This window comes from Chelonia mydas, chromosome 1 (genome assembly GCF_015237465.2).
Source record: "Chelonia mydas isolate rCheMyd1 chromosome 1, rCheMyd1.pri.v2, whole genome shotgun sequence".
Classification (NCBI taxonomy): Eukaryota; Metazoa; Chordata; order Testudines; family Cheloniidae; genus Chelonia; species Chelonia mydas.
Window position 1 is genome coordinate 186,116,873 of NC_057849.1, and position 13,134 is coordinate 186,130,006.

The 13,134-nt window shown below is 38.9% G+C and overlaps 1 long non-coding RNA gene across 2 annotated transcripts in view; it reads right to left on the reverse strand.

The window, feature by feature from the left end:
• Nucleotides 1–8,531: 8,531 nt before the first annotated feature.
• LOC122464130 overlaps nt 8,532–13,134 on the reverse strand; it is a 204,454-nt gene continuing 199,851 nt past the window's right edge. Inside the window, exons 4-5 of one of the 2 annotated variants that reach the window (XR_006288037.1) lie at nt 11,755–11,822; nt 8,532–8,708 (exon numbers count right to left, since the gene is read on the reverse strand). This is a non-coding gene — a long non-coding RNA (uncharacterized LOC122464130). Of the gene's footprint in view, nt 8,709–10,049; nt 10,124–11,754; nt 11,823–13,134 lie in introns of those variants that run through there. The other variant, XR_006288038.1, reaches the window with a different exon arrangement.

Consider the following 13,134-nt stretch of genomic DNA (forward strand, 5'->3'; position numbering starts at 1 on the left):
TGAGAGCATGCTGGAATACAGTGATTCTCCTTCTTTGGTTCTAAATTTAGTTAACATCCCTATATTACAAAATTCATATTTCAGGTATGGTTATTTGTCGATATGCAAGAAGGGCAACTAGTTTTTTAAAAAATCTAAGTCACTAAATCACTTCAAATAAAAATTTCAAGTTACCAGCATGGAGAAGATAGATAATATGCATCAAACAGAAAACATCAAGTGAGCGTGCACGGCTTCGTTAACTAATGAGCCATTGCTTTGTCGCACTTTGCCATCTAAAAAACAGATAACTAATAAACTGACAAGGCCAAGCATACTATTTTCATCTCAATCAGTTTGGGCCAAATTTTAAAACACTGATGCCAAAGTCTTTTATACCCACAGAATCCACATTTCCATAAACAAAATGGGTAACTGGGAAAATTGGTGTTTGCACATGCAAATGTACAACTTCAGCTCTCATATTTGAAAATATTTTGCCCCTTATGCTTTTCTGAGAAACAACTTTCCTAGATCTTCTATACCTTTACTTTGTACATCTTCCTACTCACCAGCCAAATTCAGATTCAGCATGTCTAGAGTATGTCTGCCTACTTCACGTCAAAATTTGACCCACACTTTATTAGGAATGGATTGATAATTTGGTGGGAAAATGTGTTTTCATCTAAACTGGATTAAATTTTACAGCCGACATCAATCTCAAGTTATGCATGTGTAGTTCTGTATGTACAATCACATGCATGAAAAGAGAATGTGCAAGTCGGCTTATTATTTTTTTAAAGGAAGATCCACTGATCGGCTGTTAGATTACCCTGTACATTGAAAGCTTCCTAATTATTTGCTGAAATCAGAACCAGTAAGAAGGTTGATCTTGTAGTTAAGACACAGGACTAGCTTTGATTTCTAGTTTTGCCACAGACTTCTTACATGACCTTGGGCAAATCACTTAACCTTTGTTTTTCAGCTTCCCTCTCTATCAGATGGCAATAATAGATTGCAATGTCTTTCAGACAAGGACCATCTCTAAAACCAATAGAGCATGCCTGAATCAAACTGAGTCTTAACAATCCTTGCTATCTAGCAAATAGCTGTGAATCCCACTAGCAAAAATATTTCTCTTTCCTCTCTAGTGGTTGATCCACAGAAGATAACAGCCTAGTACTGCTAATAGTTACTCCATTAGCTGAAGTGTTAGAGGTCTGTGCCATGAATCTGAAGGTCCCAACCCTCCTGATGACCCCTCGTGTCGGGGCCAATATGGTTCCACCTGATGGAATTTCTGGTTATTTCAGTTTGCTTTAAAAATCTTATTAAATTAAATTGAAAAATACAACACTGAAAGAATTTTTAACTTTTGAGTGTTTGACTTTGCAACCTAAAGTGCAAGAATTAAAGTTGCCTGTGCAATCTTAATTCGGCCCTTGTGTGTATACATTATTCTACAGTCTTTAAAATTAGATGATCACAGAATCCTAGCATCTTTCAGTGCACAGAATGGACCCATTTGGGGGATAAATCTGGGTTGTATAGTCAAGGAGTCTGTTGTCTGTAGGAAGCCTATCTCATTTGTTGCAGAAGTTGAAAGGGATAATAGGCAAGGGATGACAGGAAAAGAAAAAAGTTGAATCGAGTTTCTATATCTGCTTCTCCCCCAGAGTTCTTTTGTGATGCTGAGCAGGTCACTTAAACCAAGTTTTTTTCAGGTTGCCACTAACTGCACATTCCTCATTTCTGAGTACTCAACCTGAAACACCAAAAATAAGGGTCTAGAAGTAGGAGTGCTCAAAGCTGCAACTGAAGTCAATGGGAGCTGTACTTTGAACCTATAAAGTGTCCTGATGTTTTTCAAGATCAGGCACCCAAAATTAGTTGACAACAATTTTGGCTTTAATTTGGCTGCCTCATTTCCCCATCTGTAGAATAGAGATAATACCACCACCTCTCTGCACAGGGATGCGGTGAAAATACATTCATTAACGTTTGTAAAGAACAAAGACACTACAGTGACAGCAGCATAGAAAAGCCCAGGAGGAAATTAATAATTCTGCATTCAGTAAAGGGTTTGGAAGGTGCACAGTAAATAATAAATGGCACCATATATTGAATGAAGAGAATGAAAATATTGAATAGCTACCCATTCAGTGAGCACCATCCATCCTGATCACTTAATGAGGCAGGGGTCTGGGGGGGGGAGAGAATAAAAAAGAAGTATGTGACCATGTATTTAAAGATGGTCATAATGCACATGCACAAAGGAGCAAATTCAGATTACATAGGCAACCTTAATTCTCACATTGCCTATTTTTTGAGTTCTTGACTTTACAACCTTAGTGTTTTTAATGTAGCTCGCCTATTACATTGGGAAAAACAAGAGGTGGGGAAAGGAAACTGAGGTACAGACAAGGGAAGCGACTAGCCCAAGGTCTCACCAGGTCTCCTGCAATCCCAGCACATTGCCCAATCCACTCGACCACACCGCACCTTTGTCTTCTTCCTTTGCAGTCAAGATGAAAGAGCACATTTGAGATACTATTTTCAAAAGCGGAAGATGTTCCAAGACACTGAACAAACATTCCCTCTCAGTCATGTGTACCAGGCCATGTGGTGCTCCAAGAAAAGAGGCTCAAAATGACTGTGCTCACCATCTGACTCAGAATCCACAAAAGCACAACAGATGGATGTAGCAGGCTCATCTGTTGCTCTTTTGATGATCATTTCCAGAACTGCCAAGCATACAGTTTTTAATATAGTCCAACAGGCAAAATCCAGTTCTTCATGTTAATACCATTTGAAATTTTATGAGAGATTTAAAGATGTTTAATTGGTAAGTCTGTTGTATTTCTTTCTGCTTAAATTATTTCTGTGTCCCTTAGACCCCTTTTGCCTCTTTTCCTGTGGGACTAAATGTATTTGTCCTTAATGTTTGAATTACTTTAAATAGAAGATGTTTATCTCATTAAAATCCTATGAAGTAGGGATTGTGTATCACTGCTACTTATACCTGATTTATGCTTACCTTCTCATTTTACAAGGTGTAGGTATTTCACAACACCAACAGCTTTTATGCCACCTGCGCTGTAATTATGTGTATCACATTACCTGTGTTATTTGTAATTTTGTTCTACATTCTACTTCCAGATTCCACACTGGGAATATTGCATATTACTACGCTATATATAAGTCTAGCACAGATAACTGCCTGGGATCAGGTAGGAAAGAAAGTTTTACACTTTTGGTTCAAACAACAGAGTCCTTTGGCCCTCCTCTGCTCTGGCAAACAGAGTTAAATTCTACTCAGATCAATTAAGTGCTCCAAGAAGAAGCCATAAAGCAGCAGCTCCCTGAACAAGGACAGGGACTATCTGTGAGGAAATTGTTTTCTGACTTGAACTCAAGACTACGGGTTTTGGATAAGAAAACTGAGCTTGCTATTTTGGCATTATACGTTTATGTCTGTTATCTGTTTGTCTTTGACCAAAGGAGGAAATGTCTCCTGGGAAACAGGGAGCTGGGTGGCCATTCGTTTTGGTGCTGAACTGCTTTACCACCTTGCAATGCACTTTTAGCTTCTTTCTCAAATTGCCATTGCTTTTATTTGAGAATGAGTTTTCAATATAACATACATCTTTCAAAGTCATTCACTGCTACAATACAACCAGTTTTCCAAATACTACCACCCACCACCTCGGACACAAAAGTGTATTTTGACCAAAAAAAAAAAAGGAAAAATAATTTCCCCCCTTCCATGCTCAGAGGTTGAGGAGTGGAAGAAATCTTCCACATTTCCAGGATTTTTTTTTTTTAAACTGGCTTACCTACCTTCTCCTTTCCCTTTCAGTAAATCAGACAGCCATTTCAGCACTCCACACATTCATTACTATAATATCAGGTCTATGGCTGTAGCAATAGTCGGCAGGCACAAATATGTCGGTTTCGCCTTAAACATGGTTCTGGCGTTGCAATTCCATAATCTGTGTCCATTTCATACTGTATCATGCTTTTTCCAGTTTATGTGAGCATTTTCAATGTTTCTCTACTGAGCATCTGTATGTTCTGGCCTCGGCCGTATCCCTATAGCATTCATGAAAGCAAACTTCCAAGATACCCAGGCAAGTGTTCTTTAAAACAAATCTTTAGTTTGAATCCACTAGAAATGCTTGTTTCCATGTTGGATGAATGTGCAATACCATATGACTTATCACCGTCTAGAAACAGTCAGTTTGAATACAGAATGCTCAGTGAGCTGTTCACAATCAATTCCCAGGTTTTTTTTTTTAAAATAGCACAAAAGTACAGCTTTGAACAACAAATTTAAGACAATCATCTTCTGGCTATTCTGCAAGCAGACAGAGACTACACTTGTCCAATTAAAAAAATAGATGACAAATTATTCTGCCATTATTTTTTTTCTCTCGCTGCACCCGCGAACCAACAGTAGAACACACAAAAGTGGTATAGTATACAATCTATTAGAGACATGCAAGCTACATCCTGTTCTTTAGCAGGATCTTAACGAATAAGTCCTCAATTCAATCATTTCCTCTGACTGATAGCTGTGTAGAAGGATGCTTGTAAATAGGTAATAAAATTGGAGAAGAAATGGGATGAAGACAGCATGTAGTGTTTGTGGTACAAGAAACATAAAACAGTGTGTTCCTTCGCAAGATAGGGGCAATGCAATCATCTTCCAGAAGGCCACTTGCAGGAGGAGGATAGATATGAGTTATTTGCTGCTCACAGAAGGAAACAAAATTAAAGAAAAGGAAACAAGACAAGATGTTCCCAGATAACAGAGGAAATATCTGTGCTGGTCTAAAAAGCCATGTGTTGGTTTGCCACCCTACCAACAATGTGTCTCCACTCTCATCCTCCCAGCTGAACCTAGATTTGAATTAAAGCATGCTGTGGAAAGGTTCCTGCCCTTTTCTTATGTCTAGCAATCGATCTATAAAAATATAGTCAGTCAGTTTAGAAGGGCAAAGTTCCATTTATTACTTCCCATATCTAAGAGCTGCTTTCATCAGAAAATGGTGAGCATTGGATTATAACACATTGCTAAATGCCAAAATGTGTATTAGTTATTAGTTCAACTCTGCAAAGCAAAGCTGCCTTTTCATGGCTTATTGTACTCCTATATATTTTGAGCTACTTTGGAACTGCAACCAATAAGGCCATTTACACTGCAACATCAAGCTGCAGTTTGGGGAAGAAGTAGTAAGACAAATTCCCACCACACAAAGTCATCGAACCAGAGCTGCTAGTCGTCCAGACGACACATGGACAGATGTTGTCTTTGCTTTCTCCTCCCACCCTGGAGAACCTAACAGCAGGGCCAGACCTGAGGCACTATTATTGGCCCTACAGGCTCTCCACTCTGAATGGTACCAGCAGTTACTATAAATAAAGGTGGTGCAGGAAGCTCACTACCCCTTAGGTTCAATAATTCTTTCCAAAACATCTGACAGCTGCTCAAACGGGTTCTCTCTTCTAGCACTTTCCTTTAGTTTAAAAATCTGGGACAAAATGAGAGCCAGCCCTGCCCCTTTTCCTCTAAGAGGGGCTGGATACTGTACAATCTTCCCTCTAGGAGATAATGATCCCATTTTTTTTTAAGAATGGGGAAGAGTAGGCCTGCACAGAGTAGAGTAGCTAATTAAAATGAAGAAGCAGGAAATATTACAGAGTACTTTCAATAGAGACTACTTTTTAAAAAAATAGTTATACAAATTAAAGTATATCAAACTCTTGTGAACTAATGGTAGGCTTCAACAGACTGCAGACAGAGATTTAAAAGATGATGATGAATTCTAGGGTATCATTTTCAAGCTATACATGGAACTCATTAAACCTGATAATGAAGACAGATGTAATTACACTACTCAACAGGAAAAAATGCTTTAGAGAAGGACATTCCCCTAGGGCACTGGTCACTTATTTGACAAAAAGCAGCTTCCATATGAACAATAAGAAAAGCATAAGTTACAATTAGCATGGTACCCAATTCCATCTCATCAAAAGAGACTCTGCAGAGATGCATCCGATGGCTGCTAGGGAGAGTACAAAACAAAAGGTACAGTTATCCATAGCTGGAGGAAGAAACGTACCTCTGGGGTTCTTCCAGGTGATAGTAAATTTAAACTCTGCTCCAAAAAGAGCACTGCTATTGGAGGCTGCTGAGGAGATACGATTCATCCTGCCCAGCAACCATTCTCACCAGGCCTATGACCTAGTTAGTGCCTCCTAGTTGTGGGAGAAAAATCTTCCAAGGAGGAGATGTTTGCATTACTGAAACATGCATCTACTGGACTTTGTCCCTTGGAGTCAGAGTAGAATCAAGCTGGATTTGGTCCACAGGTATAAGTGCAAAACTTACTTTGGGCTATTAACATAATTATCTTAAGCACTGTTATCTGCTTTTGTAGCTACCACATTACTTAAAAGGGCTGGTAAAATTAAATAAGATTCTTTTAAAGAATTTTTCATAAGATATGCAACATGGCTCTATTTTTTTTTTTTAAGTAAGGTCATTCAAAAAGAACTCTGGATGAAATCTAATCCCATGTAAGTCAGAGCTGTAGTCTACATTCCCACAATATTGTCAAAAGAAATATGCAAAGCTAGACAACACTAGCTGTTAGAGTTATCTCCTTAAAGAAAATAAATCAATAAAAGTTAGTAATGAGCTCATGCTATCCAATGTGCTTCAGGCTATTAAAAGAAAAAAAAGAATTGATGAGATGTTGTAGGAGTTTTCTTCTATACCTATGTTACCCAAAAGTTTAGGCTTTGGGTGCTCCTCAAATAACCTGCTTATCACCCACTTAATCTGCTCTTCCTGGGCTATGGGTCTCGAGGGTAGTTAAGGAAACACTTGAAGGACACGGATATAACCTTCTGATAAAGTGATTGATTGGCAGCATGGTTTCTTAACAAAGTATCTTTTTATTGATGCACTAATAATCCCTGCTACATTGTAATCTAAAAATAGAAATCAGACAAATCCCTTATTTCAAGTTAAAGAGCATTTAAAGTACAATAGCATACAGTTTAAATGATTTAAGCGATACGCTCTATTGCAGGTTTCAGAGTAGCAGCCGCGTTAGTCTGTAGCCGCAAAAAGAAAAGGAGGACTTGTGGCACTTTAGAGACTAACCAATTTATTTGAGCATAAGCTTTCATGATGCATCCGATGAAGTGAGCTGTAGCTCACAAAAGCTTATGCTCAAATAAATTGGTTAGTCTCTAAGGTGCCACAAGTCCTCCTGTTCTTTTTGCTCTATTGCAGATGGCTGGTCTGCAGAGACATAATATGGAGTTTGAAATTTCTTCTGTATCCCTATAATTGCATCTATGTGTTTGTGTTTGAGTCCTGAGATTTGTTTTTAAAATAATGCTTTAATATGAAAATAGACTTGTCTTGTAGTTAAGAATACAGGAGTGGGAGTCAGGTGTGAATTCTATTCCTGGCTGTGCTACAGAATTCTATGATATTGGACAATTTATTGTCCCTTTTTCAAAGTTGAGTAATTCAAGTTTGGTACCTAAATCCATATTTAGGCACCTGGATAAGCAGTTTGATTTTTGAGGTGGCATGAGTGCACAACAGCTCAGAAAAAATGTATTGTGCTTATTTGGGTACCTAACTATGGATCTAACCATTCCAGTTTTTTCTTCCCCTAATCTCCTAGTGCCTCAACTCCCTTACTTATAAAATAGGATTAATACTTGCCTACCACAGTTTGTGAACTTAAACATTTATAAACTCAAGTTTTGTTGAATATCATGAGTAACTGAAATTCTACAATTTCAATATAAATGACAATGTGTCATTAAAAACAGCAACTATTGTTAAGTGTATACAGATATATTGCATGGTATATATAGTGTAAGTAAGTACTTAACATGCACACTTTTCTAACTGAAATGCTTTAATTCTCTGGATGATAGAAGTGGATCAGAAATATACTGCCTGAAACGAGTTATTTTATATGATCATCTTAAATGAAAAAGTAACCTGTGATTATAATCATGAAAAGGGGAGAAAGGATAACATACACATTTGTTGTAGTTCTCAAATAGTGGTACGGAACACTGGAATGAACATTGGGAGAAAAAAGATTAAAAGGATACAATTTGAAATCCCAGTAATTACCACCCCCACAGTTCTCTGAGTGCTTCAATAGCAGTTGAACTGGTGAAGCAGGCAAGTGGAATATTGCAATATGGAATAGGAAATGAAATTGCCAAGGATGGCAAAATGCCTGAACTAATAAATAAGTAATTCCTACCTATACTATCAGAGCTGGTTCATCCAAATCAATTTCCAAACTGCTCATTTCTGCAGATTTAAGAAACCTTCAGTTTAAAAGTTAGTGAAAAGCGCCTCCTAGAAGAGGACTCATTTAAATTCCTTTGGCTATGTAGTTAGCGATATGCAAGCCACCTTTAGCCAGGGATGAAGGAGGTGAAACAGGTAGACTTAAAGTGGTTTACAATTTATATATTTATTCATTGTCTAACAAGATGCACAAGTATACAGTTAGGTAAAGTGTTTAAATAGTAAATGACTATATTCATTCTTTTATTGCAGAACAATCACAAGTCAGTAACAGTTAACATGATCCTGCCCCTGCAAACATTTGCACAGCTTTATTGTGTGCTTTTTCAAGTGTAAGCAATTCTTTGTAGTCTCCGTCTTCTTTATTTATCTGAAATATAAAAAAGTGATTAAAGTTCATAGTATCATTGGCCTCCTGCAACTAAGTATTTGCAGGACTGAGCCTCAGATGTTCCCAATACAGGCTTTCCCCTTTGTTTTGCTCACTGGATGTGGTCTGTAACAGAGCATTACCCGGCCCCTTTCTTGGCATTCTCAGCAGACAAGCCAACGACTTAAGCCCTGGTTCACCAAAGCACTTAAGCATGTGATTAAGTCCCACTGAAGTCAATGGGACTTAACATTTATGTGTTTTGCTGAATTGGGGCCCGAATGGGCAGGGAAATACCCTAAAACACCGGCAGGGTCACAGAGAAGTTTGTACGGTTGAATTTGTTCTGTGCATAAAGGAAAAAAAAAAAGACCACAGCCACTAATGACACCGTAAACCAACTCCTTCAAGAAGCACTTTAGAATGGCAGGACAAAATATTCAGGTTCACAAAAACAAGGAGATATAAGTCAGTGTTAACTGAGTCAATGAAATTCAGAGGGAAAGAGAACCCTTTCAGAGCAAGAGCAAGATCATACCTGCAAAATCATTTAAGTCACTTCCTACAATCTTGTACCACAAGCAACCGGAAATGTTCTTGTGGTTTATTGGTTTTATTGAAAAACACCCTGATACAGCAAAACACTTAAACATGTGGTTAAGAATTTGAGTAGTCTCATTGAAATCAGTTACTCTTTTTTGGACTAATTACAAACAACTTATCCACACCCCAGGTAGAGTTAGACTCTTGCTCAACTGCAAAAATCCCAAACCAGTGCAAGTCATAGAAATGGTTCTGTGGTTAAGGAATGGGCTGGGAATTGAGCACTCAGTTGTATTCCCATCTTGTTCAAAGTTACACAGGAAAACTGTGGCAAAGGTATTCTGCCTCAGTTTCCCCATCTGTAAAATAGGGATATTCACTTTCTTCACAGGAGATACTGAGAATGCATTCATTAGTGTTTGCAAAGTACTATGTTGATGAGCTCCATGAGCTTTCATGGATTGAGAACTGGTTAAAAGACAGGGAACAAAGGGTAGGAATAAATGGTAAATTTTCAGAATGGAGAGGGGTAACTAGTGGTGTTCCCCAAGGGTCAGTCCTAGGACCAATCCTATTCAACTGATTCACAGATGATCTGAGAAAGGGGTAAACAGTGAGGTGGCAAAGTCTGCAGATGATACTAAACTGCTCAAGATAGTTAAGACCAAAGCAGACTGTGAAGAACTTCAAAAAGATCTCACAAAACTAAGTGATTGGGCAACAAAATAGCAAATGAAATTTAATGTGGACAAATGTAAAGTAATGCACATTGGAAAAAATAACCCCAACTATACATACAATATGATGGGAGCTAATTTAGCTTATCTTCAACTTATCAGGAGAAAAATCTTGGAGTCATCGTGGATAGTTCTCTGAAGACGTCCATGCAGTGTGCAGCAGCAGACAAAAAAGCACGGATGTTAGGAATCGTTAAAAAGGGGATAGAGAATAAGACGGAGAATATCTTATTGCCCTTATATAAATCCATGGTACGCCCACATCATGAATACTGCATACAGATGTGGTCCCCTCATCTCAAAAAAGATCTACTGGCATTAGAAAAGGTTCAGAAAAGGACAACTAAAATGATTAGGGGTTTGGAATGGGACCCATATAAGGAGAGATTAAACAGGCTAGGACTTTTCAGCTTGGAAAAGAGGAGACTAGAGGTATATAAAATCAGGAGTAGTGTGGAGAAAGTGAACAAGGAAAAGTTATTTACTTGTTCCCATAATATAAGAACTAGGGGCCACCAAATGAAATTAATCGGCGGCAGCAGGTTTAAAAGAAATAAAAGGAAGTTCTTCTTCACTCGGTGCACAGTCAACCGGTGGAATCCTTGCCAGAGGAGGTTGTGAAGGCTAGGACTATAACAGGGTTTAAAAGAGAACTGGATAAATTCATGGAGGTTAAATCCATTAATGACTATTAGCCAGGATGGGTAAGGAATGGTGTCCCTAGCCTCTGTTTGTCAAAGGCTGGAGATGGATGGCAGGAGAGAGATCACTTGATCATTATCTGTTAGGTTGACTCCCTCTGGGGCACCTGGCATTGGCCACTGTCGGTAGACAGGATACTGGGCTGGATGGACCTTTGGTCTGACTCAGGATGGCCATTCTTGTGTTCTTATGTTCCACAGAAATGTCTGTAAATAAATCTATACCTTGGCATTTATGTGTCTTTTCTGACTAGCTTACATCTGACATGTAACTTGTCCCCCCTTTTACATAAAATGTTTTAGCCCATTCCCCTTTTTATTAAACATATCCAATAAAGGTATGAGACCTCTATGCTTAGCAGCAGAAAAGAAGCTCAAAGTGAATAAAGAGCTTCAGGTGGAAAATGTATGCTGGCAGGCACTGTATCGCTTCCGTGAACTGCTTTGAATGGCTCACAGACAACACAAGTCATTCCTCTTAAATGGTGCCTTTACCTAGTCTGGAGTCACTGGAATGCATTGGTCTGGATTTCCTCTCTAGAAATTGTCCAAATTAAACAGGCATGCTGTTTATTAGAGTGCCAATTAAGTGGACTCTGCTGCCTAATAAAATGAAGAGGCTTAGATAGACGCAATTCCCTCTGCTATGATTCTCACTGTTTGTCCTCATTGGGAGCAGATGAACTCGCTTGCCCTACATTTGAACTGCATGTATTAAAAGAAATAAAAAAAAATCAACTAACTGGAACACTGTTTGGGGTCATGTTCTGAAAAAGAAAAAGACAGTGGCAGGGGAGGGAAATAAACACCGTGAGCTGCATCCCCAGGTGTGCTGAACAGCACTGCTTTAAGTTGTGCCAGTTTGTAATTACCCTGAGGGGCTGTTTTGCTAGCAGGAATCTTATGAGGGCAGCGTGCTCCCAGCAGCCAAATGCTGGGACGAAAGAGGACATCGAGCTGTGGGTCCCTCATGCGGTGAGAATCCTCAGTGGCCCACTGAGAGCAGCTTTATGTCCCCCGGGCACCATGGGAGAAATGGCTGTGGACATGGCCCACTCTACCTACCTTATGTGCGCTTGGGAACAGATGAAACTCCCCAAAGTGAGGTTGGCCCAACATGAGCTTCTTTACAGCTAGAAAAGAGAAAGGAATAAAAAATATATAACTACTTGTCTGAACTCAAAGAACTCAAAATAGTTTTCGTGAACTACAGCTCACTTCATGGGATGCATGCAGTGGAAAATACATCTGATGAAGTGGGCTGTAGCTCACGAAAGCTTATGCTCAAATAAATGTGTTAGTCTCTAAGGTGCCACAAGTCCTCCTATTCTTTTTGCGGATACAGACTAACACGGCTGCGACTCTGAAACCTATCAAAATAGTTTGTGAGGTTTGCAGAGCCTGATGCTCCATGAGGTTTGGCCATTGCTGGAATCAATTAACGTAATGTCTGTGTCGTTCAGTCGGCGTCCTGAAACTCCAGTAGACAGCAGGTCCAGTAGGTGGTTTTTGTAACGTATAATATCACATCTCGACTACATTTAAATATGCAAGTGCCCAGCTTTAAATTGGTGAGGGTTAGAGATCCTAAAATTCATATAAGTCTCAAACATGTGAACTTCCCCTTTTAGAACAACCTTGAGAGAAATAGCGTTGAGATCTATACAGGAATTCAGCAAGTTCATGGCTGGGAAAGATTATTCAGTAGACTGAGAACGTTTAGCCACTGTTACCTTTGGAAGAGACAAAGCAAGGGTCCTCGGTGACACTCTTACTTTTCAAAGTTAATTACATTTTTAATGCCAAGCAATAAAAATCACAACTGGGAAGAACATAAACCATGTTTCACTGAACAAGCTACACATGTCTGTAGCTGCTCAGGAGCTGACTTCCAAACACCAGTTTAGCTTTACTCATTGCTTATGGAAATAAGCCCACATTCCCAACCAAACCAGGCTGGTCTGTATAACTCACTGGTCTGTGACAGGTTTTAGAGTAGCAGCCACGTTAGTCTGTATCCGCAAAAAGAAAAGGAGGACTTGTGGCACCTTAGAAACTAACACATTTATATGAGCTCATGAAAGCTTACGCTCAAATAAATGTGTTAGTCTCTAAGGTGCCGCAAGTCCTCCTGTTCTTTTCACCTGTCTGTGTCATCATTTACCACTTCACCAGTTGTGTGTCATCTGCAAGTTTTACCAGCAATAATTTTATATTTTCCTGCAGATCACCAATAAGGTATTGGGTAGCAGTGGGCCAAGAATAGATGGTTTTAGTGGGATCCCACTAAAACCATTACAACCACCAGTGGAAGATTCCCCATTTACAATTTGAGATGATCAGATAGCAAGTTTTAATTCATTTAATATGGGCTACATTGATATTGTATAGTGCTTTAAAAAAAAATTAGAATGTCACATAGAACTAAGTCAAATCCTTCCAGAA